Raw genomic sequence first — 21114 nt, 5'->3', positions numbered from 1 at the left:
ACACACACGGCTAGTGCTATAGTATCTTAGATTTTTCAATCTCGATCTGTTCGATTTAGCAGACCCATCGGCCGCAGGTAAGAAACTGTCCCCATGGAGTTGTACCATAGGTTCCCTACACCAATTTTGTTGTTCCTGCATCTAGTCGTGTTATATGTTGTTCAGTGCTCCATTTTGTTTGTTATGCTGCGTGGTCCTATTCCACAGGGTGGACACGTGTCACCTGTGATTCCACCCTCCCAGATCTAAGCTGGTAGATGAGGAGGGCAGGGTTATCTCTGACTCTAAACCTAGTTATTTAAGGACACCGATGGTGAATGTCAGGAGGGGAGGCTTGTAAAATGCTCGAGGTGTTCTGAGAAGGGTGTTGTATTGCACTGCATTTGAAGTGAGTGTGTGGACGCTTCTTCAATGCTGACAATGGAATGTCTGGAGGTGAGATATGATTGTAAAAGGTTTGATAATGTTTGAGAGGTGATTCTTTTATATGCCCAGGTGTGTCGGGTGTCTTTGTCATGTGACGTCAGCAGTGTTGAGTACTGGCACAGACTGTCACACAGAACTACGTCCCTCTCATATTAAGGTGGTCTCTGACAGGGAGGACTTTAGTTTCAGAGTAAAAGTGAGCTGTAGGAGTGATCTTAGTGCAGCCAAACGTGATGCACATTGCACAAGGGTTGATTGTCCTACTTTGGTCTAGATGTTGAAGTGAGTACTAGATCGGATGGGATCTCGTGCTGAAGAGGCATTGGACATCATTGATCTCATGTATTGTTGGCAGAGTAGGGAGACTTTCTTTTCATTGCCGAAACTCTTGCGCTGTAGTTGCACACTCGACTTTGAATCTGGGAGTGTACCGTTTCTTCATGTCTTGCACATGATCTGGTGTCATGTGTTACTCCAAGGACTGAAGTGGCGGGATGTTTGGCACCCATACTTTATTAAATGTGATAGGAAGGGAGTATCTTTGTTCATGTTTACTGCTGGTGGTGAATGCGATGGTGGCTTTGGGTGGGACGATCATCAGCCTGTCGTCAATGAACAAAATCTGCAGTATGTTAAGGTTGTCTTGTTCCAGTGTGCAGGCTGTGTCTGCAGTGTGGTGTACCAGTTGGAAAGGTGATACCATCTACATATGAGGCAATGTTTATAAGTGGCTAGGGTGTGGGAATGTCATGCATGTATACTGTAGGTTGATGGGTGTGAGTGAGAGAAGCGAGCGAGGGGAGCCAAGGGGAACTTTGTTAGGGATACTTCGTGTTTGTGATGACTCTCCCGTAAATGTCACATGTGTGTCTGCTAGACAAACAGTTGGCAAACCAACGATGTGTCTGGTACAAATATATATATATATATATATATATATATATATATATATATATATATATATCAAAGAGCAGGGTTGTTTATTTATTTAACTGTCCTTCAGTCACGCCCAAACAAAGGGCCAGAGACCCCCAGACCCTTATATATTCTGAATAAAGTTGACCTAAGGATGGTTTTAAGGGGTCAACATTCAGATATGGGTCATTTTAGGTCATCAGTAATGTTACCCTTTTTGGCCCGGGCAACGCGGGTTACCCCTGCAACCCAATATTTGATATGGAGATACACATGACCTCCAGTTCGGACATAGGCTGTGAGGTTGATCTCCGAGGTCACTTGAGGTCACTAGTCGGAGGTCATTTTGAGGTCACCGGTAGTAAACACTCGAACGACTGGACCAAACAGCCCAATTTTTGGTACAGAAAGTCACATGACGTCTAGTTACGACATAGGCTACGTTAGGTTGTCCTCCGAGGTCATTTGAGGTCACTGGTAATAGTACCGAAGTGCGCACAAATACTGTGCGTTAGTCTGCGAAAGTAGAAATAGAAAGTTCCTGAACTTCCTATAATCCCCCTTCAAAAGCATAAGAGGTACATGGTCTTTCTGGAGAAACAAGATTGAACTAGAACAAAAAGGATTAGAGTGTTTGCCTTTTTTTTGGCCCGGGCAACGCAGGGTACTCCTGCGAGTGTGTGTGTGTGTGTGTGTGTGTGTGTGTGTGTGTGTATATATATATATATCTATATATATATCTATATATATATATATATATATATATACACTGTATATATATATATATATATATATATATATATCCATCCATCATCCAATCCTACTTTGCCCCATGAGGAGCGCAGGAGCCCAGGGCTAAGCGGTTGGTCCCGGCATTTAAGATGAGAGTGACCAGCCTCACTCATCCCTGAATGGCATTACATGAGCAATAAACCCCAACCATCCCTTGGATATAAACCTTCACCGACTCAATCTGATTGGAGCGCAATGGTTACTCACTAAACCACCAGGCGCCAAAATTTGATTATATGGTTACCACCATATACTATCTATCTATCTATTGCCAGACGCCTCAATCCCGTTTGGGGTGGCCACAAACAAATCGCCTCCAGGTCGCCCTGTCCCCCGCCATTTCACTGCCCTGCTCCCAACTCACACCCCCCTCTCTCATATACCTCTCCACCCCATCCCTCCATCTCATCCTCGGCCTCCCCCTTCCTCTTCCCCCCTCCACCTCACTCACATACACTCTCTTCGTCAGTCTTTCACCCTCCATCCTCTCCACATGGCCAAACCACCTCAGTGTGTTCCTCATAACGCTTCCTATCACATCCACATCAACACCACAACGCTCCTTTATATCCTCATTCGTCAGCCTGTCTCTCCACGTGACTCCACAGGCTCCTCTTAAATAACTCATTTCCACTGCTCTCACTCTTGACTTGTGTCCTTCCAACAATGTCCAAGCTTCACTTCCGTACGTTAGAGTTGGTATCACAATACTGTCATGTAGTAACTTTTTCACTTCCATGCTCACTTCCCTGTTTCTTATCACTGCTTTCAAAGAACCAGCAACCTTTTTTCCCTGCTGTACCCTTTCAAGCACTTCACCCGCCAAACCTCCATCCTTACTCATCACACTACCCAAGTACTTAAACGTACTCACATTTTCCAATTCCTCACCATTCAACCTCGCTGTACATTCACTGACTTCACCTCCCTCAAAGACCATCACTTTACTCTTCCCTACATTCACCTTTAGATTCCGTTTCTTACACACTCTCCCAAACTCATCCACCAAGCCTTGCAGCTCCCCTTCGTCTTCACTCAGCAACACAGTATCATCTGCAAACAACAGTACAGGGAGTTTCCAAACACTATCCTCTCTCACCAGGGCCACTCCAACATCCACTACCCTACCTTGTACCTCTTTTATTACCCCATCCATGTACAGATTGAACAACCATGGAGACATGACACATCCCTGTTTCAACCCAACTTTCAAAGAGAAAAATTCACTTAGTTCACCATCCACACGCACTGCAGCCTTCGCACCATCGTACATACTCTTCACAGCATTCAACAACTTCCCATCTATTCCATATATTCTTAACACTTTCCACAATCCTTGTCTATCCACCCTGTCATATGCTTTCTCCAAATCCATGAAAGCCGCATACAACTTCTTTCCCTTTTCTAGAAACTTTTCCACTAAAGATCTAAGAATGAATATCTGATCTACGCAACCTCTTCCGTTCCTAAAGCCTCCCTGTTCTTCTCCAACTAATTTCTCTGTTATTTCTCTAACTCTGTCAATAAGTATCCTACCATACACTTTTCCTATTATACTAAGAAGACAAATGCCACTATGATTACCACACACTTCTTTTTCCTCTTTTCCTTTGTACAAGGGAATAATTATACCTGACTTCCAATCCTCCGGGACTCTACCTTCCTCCCAGGCCAATCTGCACATCTTCAACATCCATTCTACTACTATCTCTCCCCCATGCTTCAGCATTTCACCACACACTCCATCAATTCCTGGGGCTTTCCTCGATTTAACTTTCTTCATTGCTTCCACAACTTCTATCCTACTGATTTCTTCCTGTCTTCTCACCTCCCTCCTTCTCCCAGCCATTCCCCAGCCACTTATACTCGCATTACTTCCATCCTCTACGTTCAACAATTCCTTAAAGTGTTCTCTCCATCTGCTCACTTTTTCTCCCTTCTCCACTAGTAATCTACCATTTTTATCTTTCACTCCCCTGCTAACTTCACTTCCACCCTGTCTTACTCTTTTCACCTCTTTCCAGAACATTTTCTTACAGTCCCTCCACTTTACATTAAAATTCCTTCCAAATTCCTCATCCACTCTCTTCTTACTCTCTGTTACTAATCTTTTCACTTCTCTCTTTCTTTCTACATATAACTCTCTCTTCCGCCTCTCAACTTCTTCCACGCCCCTATTTCTCATCCATTCATTGTATGCTTTCTTCTTTTGTGCCACAGTCTGTTTCACCTCTTCAGTCCACCACACTGTTCCTTGCACCCCCCTCCGTCTTCTCTTCCTTCCACACACCACATCACATGCTGCACATATTTCTTCTGTAAATATCCTACACACACCTTCCACGTCTCCCATTTGCTCCAATTCATATTTGCCCAATCGTTCCTCCACCTCTCTCTTATACTCTGCCTTTTTCTCATCCTCTTGTAACCTTTCCACTCTCCTTGCAACTACTCCTTCCTCTCGTCTTTCCCTTCTTCTATTTCTCCATTCTAATTGGACCTTGATTCTGGCCACCACCAAGTAGTGGTCAGAAAGTCCACTCCCCCAACCTCTATAAACTCTTGCATCCATTATACATCTTTGCATCCTTTCATCCACACACACATAATCAATCATTGCCTTCCTTTCATTCAGTTCACCACCCACCCTTCTCATCACTCGCCATGTATACCTGTGGATCATTTTATGCCTGAAGAGGGTATTGGCTATCACCAACCCCCTCCCAGCATAAATGTCCACTAACGCACTCCCATTCTCATCTATGTCAGCAGGCACACCCCACTCACCAACTATTCCATCCACCTTCACATTCCCAACTTTACCATTCATATCACCAATCAAAAACACTATCTCATTCCTTCCAAACTTTTCCATGCACACTTCTACATTTGTCCAGAATTCTTCTCTCACTCTTCTAGCACGATCTTGCGTTGGCGCATACACACACACAATCGCCTACATTTGTATTCCAACTTTCAACTTTACCCACACAATCCTTGGCCCAACTGATCCATACTGTCTTATGCTCCTCTTCCATCTTTTACTCACAACTATACATACTCCTTCCTTTGCCCTCTCATTCTCACCTACTCCTGCACATATACCCCATCCATACTCCCATTCTCTCACACTTTCTCCCCCCATTTTGTTTCAGTTATTCCACATACATCCACTTTCGCATCCTCAAGCACCTGGACGATCTCTCTCTCTTTCACCTCATCATTCACTCCTCTTACATTCCAAGTACCATTACCAAGTCCTTTGTCCGGTCCTGGGTCGTCATCGTTTGGTCAGTCCTTGTCCGAGGCTTATTGTTTGTTTTTTTAGTTAGTTGTTTCCCGAAATAGATTTGGTATATTTTATCATATTCCGCACATTTTTCCACGCTTAAGATACTGCCAGCAGAGTAAGGTTTTGCGCACCCTTTATGTGTGTGTGTGTGTGTGTGTGTGTGTGTGTGTGTGTGTGTGTGTGTGTGTGTGTGTGTGTGTTAAAAATAACTTAAGCAGTTTTGATCCGATTGTAACCAAATAAAGAGGAAGTGTTCAGGGGCAGCATTGGGGTCCACGTATTATTGTTGAGAACAAGAGGTGAGAGATCAATGTCCGATTTATACCAGAAATTATGGAAAGGATGAAGGTAAGTCAAGGATGAAGGGAATCAATAATATGACCACTCAGCTAATGCCCAAGATCACTGGCAACGTCAAAATTCAACCATTGGATGCCTGTGTGTGAACAAAATAAAACCGTTTTGATCTGACGTTAAAAGAACTTGCTGGAAGAGAACAGAAGCATCCTTGGAGATGACCTGTTTTTAAGATGAGAAATGAAATTTACATGGCTAGGTCAATTTTAGCGATTTGTATCGGACTTGGACCAAACTTTGCGGAAGCGTTCGTGTAAGGCAAGGAATAAGGACCTAGATTTTGAGGACAGTCCGTGAAAGATCGTTATCAATATACAAAATCAAATTTTTGGCAAAATAATTTAATCTAGTTTGGATGATTTGGACAAAACAGAATGGAATTATTTGGGATCAACCTGAGATTAATAGAACCAATTTTGACGACGTCAGTCTAAAGGTCATGATTACAAGGTAGGGTCAACTCAGATAATATTGATTCGATTTGCACTGACTTAGTATGAAGGTTGAGGGACAGACAAAAATGAAGTAATTCGACATGAGAGCAATCGGTCGGAATGAAGTTATGAAGTATTGTAGTTTGGAACCACTTGTAATGTTTCAGAGGGAGATATGATATAGCAGTATTTTTGTCCCAGAAGTTTTCAGCATCAGTACAGTGTTACATAGCCTATGATTTCATCATCCCTTGTATAATTCTAACTTATGATACAGTTTTGTTCATGATTGCATCATCCTTTGTATGATCCTAATGTACAGTAAGCTGCATGTTTGTTCATGATTCGCCACGTGGCTTCCATATTGACCAGGCTTGCGTGTTCTACCGCACTCCCCCCTTCTCCCCTTATAGTAGAGTTAGTCGTTCTTTCTGTTGTTCAGAGCAGGATTGTCAACTCTTCGTCCCCTATGCCTTCATTTGCGCGTCCTTCTTACAAGTTGAATCAAGCTCTGCCGACCCCTATATAATGAGCTCAGTCTCTGCATTAGTAGCCACTTAGATCTACTCCTCATTCTGTTCACATCTCTGTCCTCCCCTCTACAGTATATTATTATTTTTGTGAGTGCTCAGGAAGTCTCCAGCCATCTAGCTGCTATATAATTTGAGTATAAGTGTTATTACCATTTTTCTTGTACTGTATAGCCTAAGGCGTTAATTCGTAAGCCTGGTAAAGTTTTTATGATTCATATTGGTTCCATACTGTCAGCCAGTATTAGTAATATTTTGTATCTGTAATACATTATCCGGTTTTCTTATTTTATCAGGGCTGACTTAGATAAATTTGCTCTTGCTAATTTCGTGTTAATAGAGGCTATTGCAGTTAACCATATATGTAACCTGTTTTGCCATTACATTATCCTTATGAGTCCTGAACGTTTAGTTGTTAGTTTGAGCATTAAACTTTAACTTGTAATTTTACCTGGAACTTTGCGGGACAGTAGTGATTTTAGTATTCTCACTTGAAGTGTTCATTATCTCTCTCTGTTCCGTAGCAACAGACAGATAGACAGATAAAGAAATAGACGCATTATTGGATATATTGACTGCTTGTGAGGTTACGTTGATAACAATGCAACGTGGATTTGGAGACTTCTCAACGCCCCATGCTGATTTACGCTGCACAGTTCACCTCTGTATCCTTTTGTATCCTATTCATGCAAACTAAGACTATATCAAAACGAAATACATACCGTAGTAGAGAATGCTGACACGTATTTTTGAAAATATTCAACCCGAGAAGTATGTTACGGAGCGTCTTCTGCCAAGCCTGTCTTTGCCTCAGCTGGTCCTGGTATTGGGATATTGAAGGAGTGTCACACCACACTCTCGATCACACCCACCAACCCCGACAGAGGAAATAAACTCTCTCTCTCTCTCTCTCTCTCTCTCTCTCTCTCTCTCTCTCTCTCTCTCTCTCTCTCAATCGTGCACCACCGCACCAGTATTTACTATAACTTTCGTCCTTTTCGCCTACTGTATTTCCTTTCCTGGTGTGACCTACATCATACCGATGCTTTGTGCGCTGTTTCACCGGTTGTGCCTTGTATCTATCCTGTCAAACACTGACCACTACCGCCATCTTCCGTTTCACGTTCTTTCATCAGTTTTCCCTGTTTTACCGTGTTTTTGAGTCATCACTTTGTGTAATCTGTATTTTCCTGTCTAATTAATATGCAGGTTTTGTTAATCAAGGAATATTCAAAATAAAGTTTTAAGTCGTCTCTCATGTCAACGAAAATACATACCAGTGATATACCTTCGGCGTCCTCTACAAAGCATTATCTGTGGCATCTGATTCTATATAATTTTACATGTTTACCATTTTAAGAACCAAACTTTACCTTAATTCCTCATACAAAGAACAGCGAGAAATTATCAGCCTCTTGGAAGAGAGTGATTCTTAGTTCATTTACCTAGGAGTGGGTAGGAGAATTTTTTTGATATACTTATAGAGTTTTGAACAATTAGTAGGTGATAACAAGAAAATCAGTAAAACGTTCTGATTTAAGGATGTTCCAAAACAACCTCATCATCATCTTCTGCTCCTGGCATAAAGAGATAAGGCTCCCTCTTTGCTTTCCAGAATTTATGAAGTGAGATCCACCACCTTGAAATATCCATTCACTTCGGGAAGAGATCGGGCTGAGAACCATCTGTATTCTATTTGCGCGATAAGCCAATTCACACCCTTGGCTGGCTTCACACACTCCGACCATCTTTGGTTATATGCCAAATCAATTCAGTTCACACCATCCGCTCCAATCTAGACTTGACCTAGAGCATGACGAGAACGTTTTACTGATTTTAAAAGACTCATAAGAAAATCCTTTACATATGGTCCTATAATAACCTCTTTACTATGTTGCATTTTTTTTGTCATTTTTCCTATCACAATGCTCATACCAAGGTAATGTTTCTAAAATCACCACCTTTCTAGTTTGAAAACTAAGCCATTTATACCATCATCATTCCATTTACAAAATACCTATGCCTGACGAATGTTAATCCTGCCACACCAGCGGCATTACATCACAATTATTTGATCAACCCATATCAGATAAACCTTTACTCCCTCCCCCCCTCCCTGCCACGGCACAAACTTACCCTCGCTACCCCTCGCAACATCACCCACATACAGGAAAATACCACACCACAAATAACCCACAACCACCTGACTATTACCCTACCGCAACACATTAATACCATCATAACTACAGACCTAATACTATGTCCACGACCTCACTCCCCAACCACACCCACTTCTCTATCAGCCCAAATAAGAAAACCCTCTATCCCTTTCTCTCCCCATTTAGAAAAAGAGGAATCTGGAACTATTCCTTATACAGTACGCTAGCTGTTGACCCTAATTACCTTACCTTACCTTACCGTAGTGCCAGTCAAGTGACGTTGGCGACCATGGAGCGCCATTCTTCCCTCCCATGCGCCATTCTCACAATATCCGCCACACTCCATATTCCGTCAATATCATCCAGGAGACCGTCCATGTATTTAAGTCTTTGTCTGCTTCTTGCCCTCGTACCCTCCACTCTTCCAAACAGACAGTCACTCTCAAAACCTTTGTCCCGTATGACATGGCCTAAGAACTTCAGCTGTCTTCTTCTGATACACTTCAGTAAACTTTTCTCAGTACCCGCTTTTCTTAATACATCCTCGTTTGTGACCCGGTTTGTCCAAGGAATTCTTAACATTCTTCTTATAAACCACATTTCCACAGCTTCTAAACTCTTTTTCATCTTTTGGGTTATCGTCCATGTTTCGCATCCCTAAAGTAATTTTGACCACACGAAACATTTCAACATCCTCATTCTCATCTCCAAACTCATACTCATGCTAGTTAAAAGCCTGTTTAATTTCCTGAAGGCAGTTTTGCACTTGCTAATACAAGATTATTGAAAGTATCTACATATTTACAAAAAGTGATGTACCTCACCAACAGAACACCACTGGGGAACACCAATGACTGAAAATGCCCAGTACCTTTCTATATTGTACACTTGCACTCATTAACTGGTGACTGTCAGGCGAAGCATGTAAGTTAGTATAGGGGACATCAATTTAAGAAGCAGGTCAGTCAGAAACAGGGACTACTTCAAATACGTCAACTGTCAGACCAAATTAAATTATATAATATACTCATATTGAAATTCAATAAAAACCATGACCATATAGTAAAGAAGTCACATCACTCTGATCAGTCCAGTCTCTCTCAAGAAAGTCACCAATTTATCAGTCATAACAAAATCCCCATCATCCAGGATTGTGGAAATGGTGAAGAGGACGTCTGCTGCGCCACAGTAATTTATATGTGAAGCAAATTCACGAAGCAATCCCTGACAGTGCAGGATGATATGATCAATACATAACACCGCACCATAGCTGTAACAGTGCAGTTGAAATTGACTTTCAGTATGTGGTTTCACGTGAGTTATAATGGTGCAGTTTAGCCATAGCCATGCCAACAGTATTTCTTCCAGGCGATAGATGGTTGGCAGTATCCCAGTCGCCCAGGTACTACTTGCACGTTGATATATTTAGTCTGGTTCACTGACCCTGGCACAGAAGATTCATTAAATTCTTTCTGAGATAGAGAGACTCGACCGTAGATCACGAGGAACGTCCCAAGTGTCCTCGATCTCTACAGCCGACTTTGCAAGTAAGTCAGCCTGCTCATTGCCTAGATATGACAATGACCAGGCACCCAAGTCAGTGTGTAGGACCTGTCACAAGTGTGCAGTTTAGTAACAATGTGGCACTGGATTTCATTAATTTTGAATCTGAAAATATAACAGATGAGTCTTGCCTAGAGTGTAAAGCATAGTCTATGGCTTTGGCATTCACAAAAAGTTTGGATGTAAACACAGATGTATGAGTCAGCAACTGATACCTGAGGGCATACTAGCACCCACATATTCACTCGACTTGGAGTCATTGGTGTACACTTGGTGGGACCCCAAATTATCTATGAAGATGTCGTGAAACAAGTGGTGGACCTCTGCCTCCGGCGCCTTGGTCTTTGGTGCTGGGAGCCATGATACATCAACATTAAAGTTAAGTGGCTCCCAAGGTGCTTTATTTTTAATCACCAACTTGTCCCAGCATGCTCCTAAGTCAGCATGTGGAGGTTAATGGCAAGTGGCTGACGAACTTTTGGGATAAGATGGTAGTATTGACAGGGGGGTACAAGCCACATTGCTGCTATTACTTTTTACTCGTCCCCGCCCCGAAGGGGCTCGTGGACGGGTATTGCCTTCACTCGGTTTGTCTGTTTGCTTGTTTGGTTGGTTGCTTGTTTGTTTGTCTGTCTGTCTGTTAACAACTTCACGCAAAAACTACTGGTGCAATTTGGAATAAAATTACAGGGATGATGAGGTATGACCCTCTGAACATCTGATCAAACTTTGGGCCAAATTGGGCCAAGACCAAGGCTGTAGGCCCACCAAATGTTTTTTTGTTTTTTTTGCCACAACTCCTATAAAATTTGCCATATAGACATGACACCAAAACCTAAAGGTGTATCTTGCAAATCTGCATCCTATAACATGTCTCATTACCTCAGGGGAGTAATCCCCCAGTTAGCTATTGGCGGGTCATTGTCAGGTTGGTCGGACCTAAAAATTCAAATGGGCATAAAATCGAAAAATTTCACCCGATTTACTCCAATTTTGATATGACATGTTTGACTAGATATCTTGTTATGTTTCTACATCAGCACTAAAATGACTGCCGCGGACGGGTTTGCTGTGCTTTAGCACTGCTTCTTGTTCTGAATGTTCTTAGTCCACAGGACAAGGCCAGGTGGTTGCAGCAAATAAGGAAGGGAGGTACATTCGCTTCCACCTCCATACAAGCTACACGTGTACACCTGACGGTTCCAAATCATATTTGCAAACATTTAATCTTTAAAACATCAAACCTCCTCAATCTGACATTTGATGATGAACCATACAACTGTGTGCCATAGTCAAGCTTGGATCTAATAAGGGACTTATACACCATTAATAAAAATTTTATGTTGGCATCCCAGTTAGTACCTACTAGATACTTGGGGACATTTAATTGTTTATTGCAACAAGCAACCAAAGTAATAACATGAAATTTAAAATTAAGTCTACGATCAAAGTGGAGTGCCAAAAACTGTACAGATTTTTAAAAAGGTAGTGTCTGATTATCCAAAGTCAAACACAAAATGGGGACGTTATGATTAGTGAAAACTACAGTGGCACATTTGGGGACGGAAAAATTAAATCCCCACTGCAAGGTCCATTGGTAGATGATGGAATCAAGGGTTGCTTGAATCTGCCCAGCTGAAAATTTGCGCATCATGGGAATAGTGCCATAATGCACAATCGTCAGCATAGAGTGAGTATTTAAGATTTCTCGGGATGGGAGCTGATAACAGAATATCACTGATCATAAAACAGTACTAAATTAAGTGGGACTATGCAAACTTCCCTTTGACACACCGTTTTCTTGGGTAAATATATCCGATTTTAGGTACGGGGCAATTTGACAAAGATCTGTCCTTTAAGAAAAATAAAATAAAATTAGGCAAATTGCCTCTTAAACCATAAGCATAGGTCTTTATTAGTTGCCTATACCGTATCGACATGTCATGTTATAGACTTTATGGATGTTCAAGAACACTCCTATCATGAATTCTTTATTGGCAAATGTCTCTGAAATACAATGCTCCATATTCATTAAATGATCTAGTGAACTTCTGTATTTACAAAAGCCACGTTCTCGATCATTTGACAAATTCTTTGGCTCTAAAACAATGCGAAGCCTATGGTTAACCTTCCATTGCATGGCCTTACATAGACAAGAAGTCAGTCAACACAATAGGAGGAAATGAGGTGGGATTCATTAGACCACCAGCCTCTTTGGGTATCAACATGACGTGCGCAAAGTGCCTTGAGTCTGGGAATGTCGGGATGCCCAAAGCTCATTGTACAGTGCTAACAGTTTAATCAGGTTGTTCTGATTAAGATGCTGGATCATACTGTACATGATAGTATCTGGTCCAGGACTGGCGTCTTTACAGGATTTAAATACAAGGAGGAATCTGAGTGTGAAATGGAGCGAGAGTAAGAAATTGTTTTGGAAGGAGGTAAAGAAAGTAAGGCAGTGTGAAAGGGGAAATAGTAGGGGAGTGAAAGATAGGAATAATAGATTGTTGGTGGAGAAGAGAGAGAAACTGAAGAGATGGAAGGAGCACTTTGAGGATTTCTTGAATGTGGAGAGTGAGAACAGTGCGAGTATAAGTGGTTGGGGAATGGCTGGGAGAAGAAGAGATGAGAGGAGGGAGGAAGAGATCAGTAGGGCGGAGGTCGTGGAAGCGATGAAGAATATTAAGTTGGGAAAGGCCCCAGGTATTGATGGAGTGTGTGGTGAAATGCTTAGGTATGGGGGTGAGATTGTTGTGGAGTGGATATGGAAGTTGTGTAGATTGGCTTGGGAAGAGGGAAGGGTTCCAGAGGACTGGAAATCAGGTATAATTGTTCCTTTATACAAAGGAAAAGGAGAGAGAGAAGTATGTGGTAACCATAGGGGTATTTGCCTACTTAGTGTGACTGGTAAAATATATGGTAGAATACTCATTGATAGTGATAGGCATATGACAGAGGAGCTAGTTGGAGAAGAACAAGGGGGATTTAGGAAGGGAAAAGGGTGTGTAGATCAGATATTTGTTCTAAGATGTTTAGTGGAGAAATATCTAGAGAAGGGAAGGAAAGTGTATGCTGCCTTCATGGACTTGGAGAAAGCTTATGATAGAATAGATAGGCAAGGTATGTGGAAGGTATTAAGAATATATGGAGTGGAGGGGAAATTGTTGAGTGCTGTGAAGAGTATGTACGAGGGAGCTAGGGCTACGGTGCGAATGGATGGTGAGCTGAGTGAGTTCTTTGATCTCAAGGTGGGACTGAAACAGGGTTGTGTGATGTCTCCATGGCTGTTTAATATATACATGGATGGGGTTGTAAAGGAGGTGCAGGGTAGGGCAGTGGATGTGGGGGTGGCTCTAATGAATGAGAGTGAGATTTGGAAGCTTCCGGTGTTGCTGTTTGCTGATGATACAGTGCTGTTGAGTGAAGATGAATGGGAGTTGCAAGGTTTAGTGAATGAATTTGGGACAGTGTGTAGGAGGAGGAATCTGAAAGTTAATGTAAACAAAAGTAAAGTTATGGTGTTTGAGAGGAATGAAGTCACAGAGTGTGCAGTGAGGTTGGATGGTGAGGATATGGAGAATGTGAGTGCATTCAAGTACTTGGGTAGTGTGATGAGTAAGGATGGAACTTTGGGGGATGAAGTGCGTGAAAGGGTACAGCAGGGAAGGAAGGTTGTTGGTACACTGAGAGCAGTGATGAGAAATAGGGAGGTGAGTATGGAAGTTAAGAAGTCACTGCATGATAGTATTGTGATCCCTACCCTGACGTATGGAAGCGAGGCATGGACCTTACAAGAGGGGAACAAGTCAAGAGTGAGAGCAGTGGAAATGAGTTACTTGAGAGGAGCATGTGGAGTGACGTTGAGAGACAGGTTGACGAATGAAGAAGTGAAGGAACGCTGTGGGGTGGATGTGGATGTGGTTGAGAAGATTAGGAGAAATACACTGAGGTGGTTTGGACATGTGGAGAGAATGGAGAATGTAAGACTGACTAAGAGAGTGTATGTGGGTGAGGTGGGAGGAGGGAGAGGGAGAGGTAGACCAAGGATGAGGTGGAGGGATGGAGTTGAGAGATATATAAGGGAGGGGGGGGTGAGTTGGGAGGAGGGTAGTCAAATGGTGGGTGACAGAGTGACTTGGAGGCGTTTTGTCTGCGGCCACCCTTTGCGGGATTAGGGCGTCGGGCTATAGATAGATAGGTAGATAGATAGTTTATCTATCGCAAGTGTTTGGTTGTACAGGGAGTCTATGTCTTCTGTGGAAAAGTTGAATATTTGTAGCTCAGCCTTGCGGTTATGATGTTGAAAACGCGGGTCGTAATTGGCTGAGATATTTACATGAAAAAAACTCCTCGTAAGGATGTTAGCTATATTCGTGGGCTTGTCACAGATGGTATTATTCACCTGGAAGGTGGTCACAGGAATATAAGGGTTTTTATTATTTAATATTTTGATAGTGGATCAGACTTTACCATCTATCTACAGTATCTATACACTTTGGCTTCTCTCCTTAAAGGGTGATAGCCGAGACAAGCCGACACACTCGCCAAATTACTCGTCCACAGGCATTTGTTTACTTGTATCTTAGCCTGTAATGGGAGAAGAGACCGCTCCTGACTGCATTGCACCACACGATGGCTAACCGTGCAGTGCAATCCAGCAACTTCCTCAGCAGGGCCCGACAGTAGAGCTGGTTTACCCCTTCTACATTATAACAGACCCATCCCTTACCCTGCACCTGACATGATCAGCTGATCAGGCCAGATGCAGTAGAATGTCCAGTCGGGGCCGTGTCACCATTTATGCATTCTCATTTTCTCTTAATTCATCCCTATTACGTGCAGCGACTCTCCCTTGCACTGCAGACATCCATCTCACACCTAACACTCTCTTCTCACTGTCTATCCATCCTATTCGTGGTCTTCCTCTCAGCCTTACACGTCTAACATCATATCCAGTTATCTTCTTCGTTAACTGCTCTTCATCCATTCTCTACATGCACCCAAACCATCGCAACACCCTCTGCTCAACTCAATCAGCCATCTCTCGCCTAACTCCAGTTCTCTTTCACACTTCATCATTTTTACTCGATCTCTACGTGTCAGTCAACACATACTCCTCAGACACATGATCTCCATTACATTCAATTTATTCCTCTCTGCTGCTCCCATATTCCATGTTTCAGCCCCATATAACGCAGTCGGTACCACTACTTCCTCGGACAGCCTTCTTTTTACATTGATTCAAAGTGAACGACATCTAAACATCTTGTTTTTTATTCTTTCCAGCACCTTTCCTACTTCATTCATTGTATATTTCACCTCAACATCTTTTTTTTCCAGCCACAGCAACATGTGACCCTGAGTGGAGTAAAACAATTCATCGTGGACACAAAATACTGCCAGGAGTCGCGCTTGGCCCTTCATATTTTTCTTTTTGCCTCAGCCCGTGCCTGTTTGTATGCAATACAGTTTTCCTCAGTAGGCTGACTATCAAAACTCCTGTGTCTCCTATTTGCATTTCCTTACTGCTTGTCGGCAATCCGGCCTCCACCAGCGAGCTCTGTGCTTTGCATGAACTGTAGAAGTGTCAGGAATAGCAGCCTCAGCCGCGTGCAATATGGAATTGGTTAAATGTTCGACTTTTACATCTATGGTCTCCTCAGATATATCTATATCGGTGATCCTTGAGAAGGATCCCCAATTTGTTTCTTATCGTTAAATTTTGGAGGTGGAGGGCCAAAATAATGTTGCATGTATAAGAAAAACAGATAGATAAATGATCATTTCCTAATCAAGTGTCATAATGGTCTCACGAGAAATCTTGATGTATACCTGGGGAAGCGCAAGATAGTTAATAGCCAAAAAGTTACCAGTACGATCATGTACACGAGTCTCTACCATCGTTCAGAAGACCGAGATTGGACCGAGTTCGGCTGCTTGCTCCCCACGCCCATCGACCCTCAAGCTACCCTCTTAATAGTGATGGGCATTAATGTTTACACTGACTTATTCCCAGGAAGATGTCCTGACAGAATTCAAACCATCAGTATCAAAAGGGCCATGTGGTGGACAATTTAGAGGGCAAATAGACAGACACGTGTTATTAAATTTTACGCTGCATGCAACAGCTTCCAGAGTAGAATTTAGAACGACTTCCATTTGAAAGGATGATGTTTTGTGTGTGTATATGGCACCTCCGTGGCCATCATATCTTCTATGCAAGTGGTTGTGTTTGAACTGTGGAGGATCAGCGTGATCCACGAAGTGCATCTCTTGTAAACAAATAATGTCTCGTCAGTGTATAAATAGCAGAATTTCTGTATTGTGTAATTTATTCCCAACAGTCCTACAACTCCACACACAGTGAATGCGGCGGTTTGAAATTTACGAGAGTGGCCAGTGTGCTTTTTTTTTTGTTTTTTATGCCACCCACCAACATACGAGCAACTACAAGGGGACCTAACCCAGTGCTTGCTGACGAGAACCTCCATTTTATCATCAATAACGAGGCTCCCAGGTTCCCCCGAGGAAGAGCTTACTTTTCTCTCCCTCAGTGGCACAGGAGCAGGAAGAACATGAGGACATGCCAGTTTCCTTACAGTAGTCACATTACTTTTATTAGACTTGTCAGACTTCGGTTTGGCCACACTGAATGAGCAGCAGCAGCAGCAGCCTGAGTGTAGGCAGTAGCTATAGGGATGTCCGTAAGAGTGCTGGAATGTACAGGAAGGTGAGCTGGAGAGGTAGGGTGAATGGCATGAGGAACAGAAGCAGGGTCAGTCTGTGTTTTGGCAGAGCACATCACAGGACAGGACATCACCGCCAAAGCACAGAACCTATTCGGCGAGGGAGTTGCATGCAACTCCTCTTTCACCTTTTTCATAGCTTTGCATTAGGAGATGTCCTCAGTCACCTTCACTGTGCAGACCTCTTTCTCCTCCTTCCACTTGTGACAATCCCTCGAGGAAGCAGAGTGTGCACCCTTGCAGTGATGGCGACATATAGTCTCCGATGTGCAGTGTTCACCATCATGACCCTGTGCTGCATATTTGCCACACACTGATTGGGAAATCTGACAAGTCTTATCATTGTGCCCTTATAATTGATGCCTCAAACAACGAAGTGAGTTGAGGACTTAAGGCCTGACGTTACCATATTCGTTCCCAACCGTGACATTAGTTGGGAGAGAAACTTTTCCAAAAGTCAAGATAATAGTGGCCATCTTCGTCCTCTTGCCCTCCCAATATTTATTAATAAACCGGGCATCAATTTCGTCCTGCTGAGCAAGTTCGCGTATGATCTCGTCCTTTTTCATAACCATGACGTCCCTGCAGGCCATGACAGCTTTGCAGGAAACCATGGTATGCGGGATCCTCTGTTCGACATCATGACAGTGGAACTTACACAGTTTATGCACAGTGGGATGAGTTGACAGTATTAATTAGCAGGTCTCCATTAGCAAGTTTTTCTACTTGCTCCACCTTCCCAGCACAGCCATCAATCACTTTCTTGATGATAAAAGGATTGAGATTGCTCAAGGGAGGGAGACCGAGAGCATGGAGGATGACAAACTGAGCATTATTTACATATATGTCAAGCGCGGATCAAGTCTGGGGCCGTTCAGTTTTGGGGCGGTCAGTCCATGACGCAGTAAGGGGTTCGTCAGGACCACCTCCTCCCCTGAAGGTGGGGAGGACACAGGGGTACATTCCAGAGGCGAGTAAGCAAAGGCAATCTCAGTATTAAGGTACAGACCCCTACTGTACCAAGCTGTGAGGGGGGTGGTGAGGAAAATGAGAAATAGCTGGCCTAAACGTCACCAGCAGGGTGAAAAAAAAATAATCTAAAGCCGGTGGAGCACCCTTATAAACTAGAGGGGAGCTCAGCAAACACGTCTGCACTCTCCACAGCCGTGCATCAAAGTCCAGCAAAAAAGTGCAAGGAACAATAATGATAATACGAAAACAATAACCTTCTCCAATATTATGGCGAAGATTAATAACAGTATAACAAAAACAGTAATAACAAAACCACCGAGAACAATAACATCGACAATAATAATAATAATAATAATAATAATAATAACAACAATAATAATAATAAATCATAGTTGATTATTGGCAAAGCCCGAATTAACATAGAACTAAACGTGGAGGATACTGGGCTTTGAGAGGTATAATTGTACAGGTGAGATGTGGGTCCGTAGATTTACCATCAGGCTTTTAGGTTCATCTTAAAGACGCCATACTGCAACCGGATGCTTTATTGGAAGCTTAGATGCTACAAACACGTTTTGTAGTTGACATCCAGCTCTCATACAAACTTTCAGGCTACAAGTAGTTTCCTTTGTGTGAGATGCCTAATATCATGACTACCGTACACTGTTTACAAATAGAAACATCTTTTCAGCAGATTTGGCAGGAAGCAGCTGGCCACTGCCTGTTCATGAGAGCACACTACGTTTGACTCATGATGTATTAGCAACAAACATCAGCGCGCTGACACAGGTTCTTCAGGATAACCAATACATATGATGCCGGTGATTTAACACCATATCAAACTACTAACACACCCGGATCAGATCACAGATGTTCTCCCTTACTGGTATTTCTATCATCCTCCCTTTCTATATGTCTGGCTGGCTGGCTGTCCATATTAATACCGATATCTAGTCCTTATCTGCACACACACACACACACACACACACACACACACACACACACACACACACACACGTCATTGGAAACTGTTCGAATTTCTTTCTTAGTGCTTCATGGATATTTTTACCTAATACATTCAGAATACCTCATGGGGTTAATAACCGTGACTGGTTTATCGTGTATATATATATATATATATATATATATATATATATATATATATATATATATATATATATATATATATATATATATATATATATATATATATAGGATGGTCGAAAAAAAAAATTAAATTCAAGCTAGAAATCAGGGCACCCGCTCAATTTGTTAGACCTACCAGTTGAATCACTGATGCAAAATTTCATAATTTTAGAAGTATTTTAAGACAGTTGCTCAGTGAGTCTCAAATACAGTATTGCACAAAATCGTAAAGCTAGCTACACTCTACTGAAAGGGATACGCACATACATTCATAAAAGTTCTCATCATAATTACAGTATTAGTTGCCATGAATGTTTGATATCTGCAATGCATCAGTAACACCTGATGCATACGTGTCACCTCTCTGGTGAATGTATTCAAACCTCGTATGTGCTACAAGACCATCATAGTACCCTGCGCATACTTCACAATAGAGGCTTGTGTTGGAAGATGCCATAACTAACAGGACAGAGTGACTGATTTGTTGTTGGTGAGTATGAAGATCGTTGCAGTAATAATGAAGCTGACACTGGGCCGTTCCTAAGCACATCAGCAATGACATCAACTAGCCAGAAAAGTGACATTTTCATGATTGCTCCTAGTAACTTTTTACCGCTACCGAAGTAACTTCCCACAATTAGACAAGTACTGAAAATGTTGCACTATCACTTGCAGGAAGTAAAGTCTGTCAGAAATGCTAGTCATGCGACAACTGAGGAGTTGATGGTCCTGTGGCATGAAGTTGCCATTCCTACTATCCTTGAAAAACATGTATTTGAGAAAATAGAAAAATTCCATACCACCTGGTTGCTGGTGAAGAAAAACAGAGGAAAATGTTCTGAAACTCAAAGAAATAGATAGAGGGAGTATGCTGCAACTTTAGGTTCTGTATTTGACATTACTCATTCTGATGCACTAACTATGATCAAGATCAAAGAAGTTAATGAATTCCTCACTAATCAAAGGCAAGACCGGAAAATGTACATGAGTACTGAAGACAAGGAACTAACCAAAAAGAAAGAGAGCCCCCAAACGAAATAATGATGAAGAAAAGCGTCGACAAAAGGCTATTGCTACAGCCACCTCAACAGCGAACAGTGTTTGCATGACTGACGAAACTGACAGCTCAGATAATACAAATGATTTAGATGTTGGTTTTGCACCTTGCCGTTCTTCAAAACTGGCAATTGACTATCAGGATGGAAAACCAAAGAACCAGCAAATTCCAACATCCCAGCTATATACAAACCTGTGACAAGAGCTTTGTACAGAAACAAAACATCTGATAGAGAGGCGGTTCGTTTAATGGCTCCACTTGCAGCTGCTCTTGGTCATGATCCCTCTCCTCTTTCCATTTCCCGTAGCACCATCCATAGAGTCAGAAAGAAAGCAAGACAAGATCATGCAGAATTAGCAAGAGCAGAGTTTGTGCCGGAATATCCTCTAGTCATGCAATGGGATGGCAAGATTCTGCCTCAAATTGCCGGAATTAGAAAAGTTGACCGCCTGCCAGTGCTGGTGTCTGGAGATGGAATAGATAAGCTTCTTGTTGTGCCAAAGATATCCTCTGGCAAGGCAGAATATGAAGCTATTTTTGATCGTCTGGTGCAGTGAAACCTGGTAGACAAAGTGTAGGCAATGAGCTTTGACACCACATTTTTAAATACTGGTCGAATCAATGGAGTATGCACTCGTCTTGAGAGTATGCTTGGTAAAGAACTACATTGGTTTGCATGTTATGGAACTGGTTCTTGCAAAAGCATTTTCCTTATGTTTTGGACC

The sequence above is a fragment of the Coenobita brevimanus genome, chromosome 25 (assembly GCF_032717465.1).
Source record: "Coenobita brevimanus isolate Jiangsu-jjx chromosome 25, ASM3271746v2, whole genome shotgun sequence".
Lineage (NCBI taxonomy): Eukaryota > Metazoa > Arthropoda > Malacostraca > Decapoda > Coenobitidae > Coenobita > Coenobita brevimanus.
The sequence above is the reverse complement of the archived record's forward strand: the minus strand, read 5'-3'. Positions refer to the sequence as shown.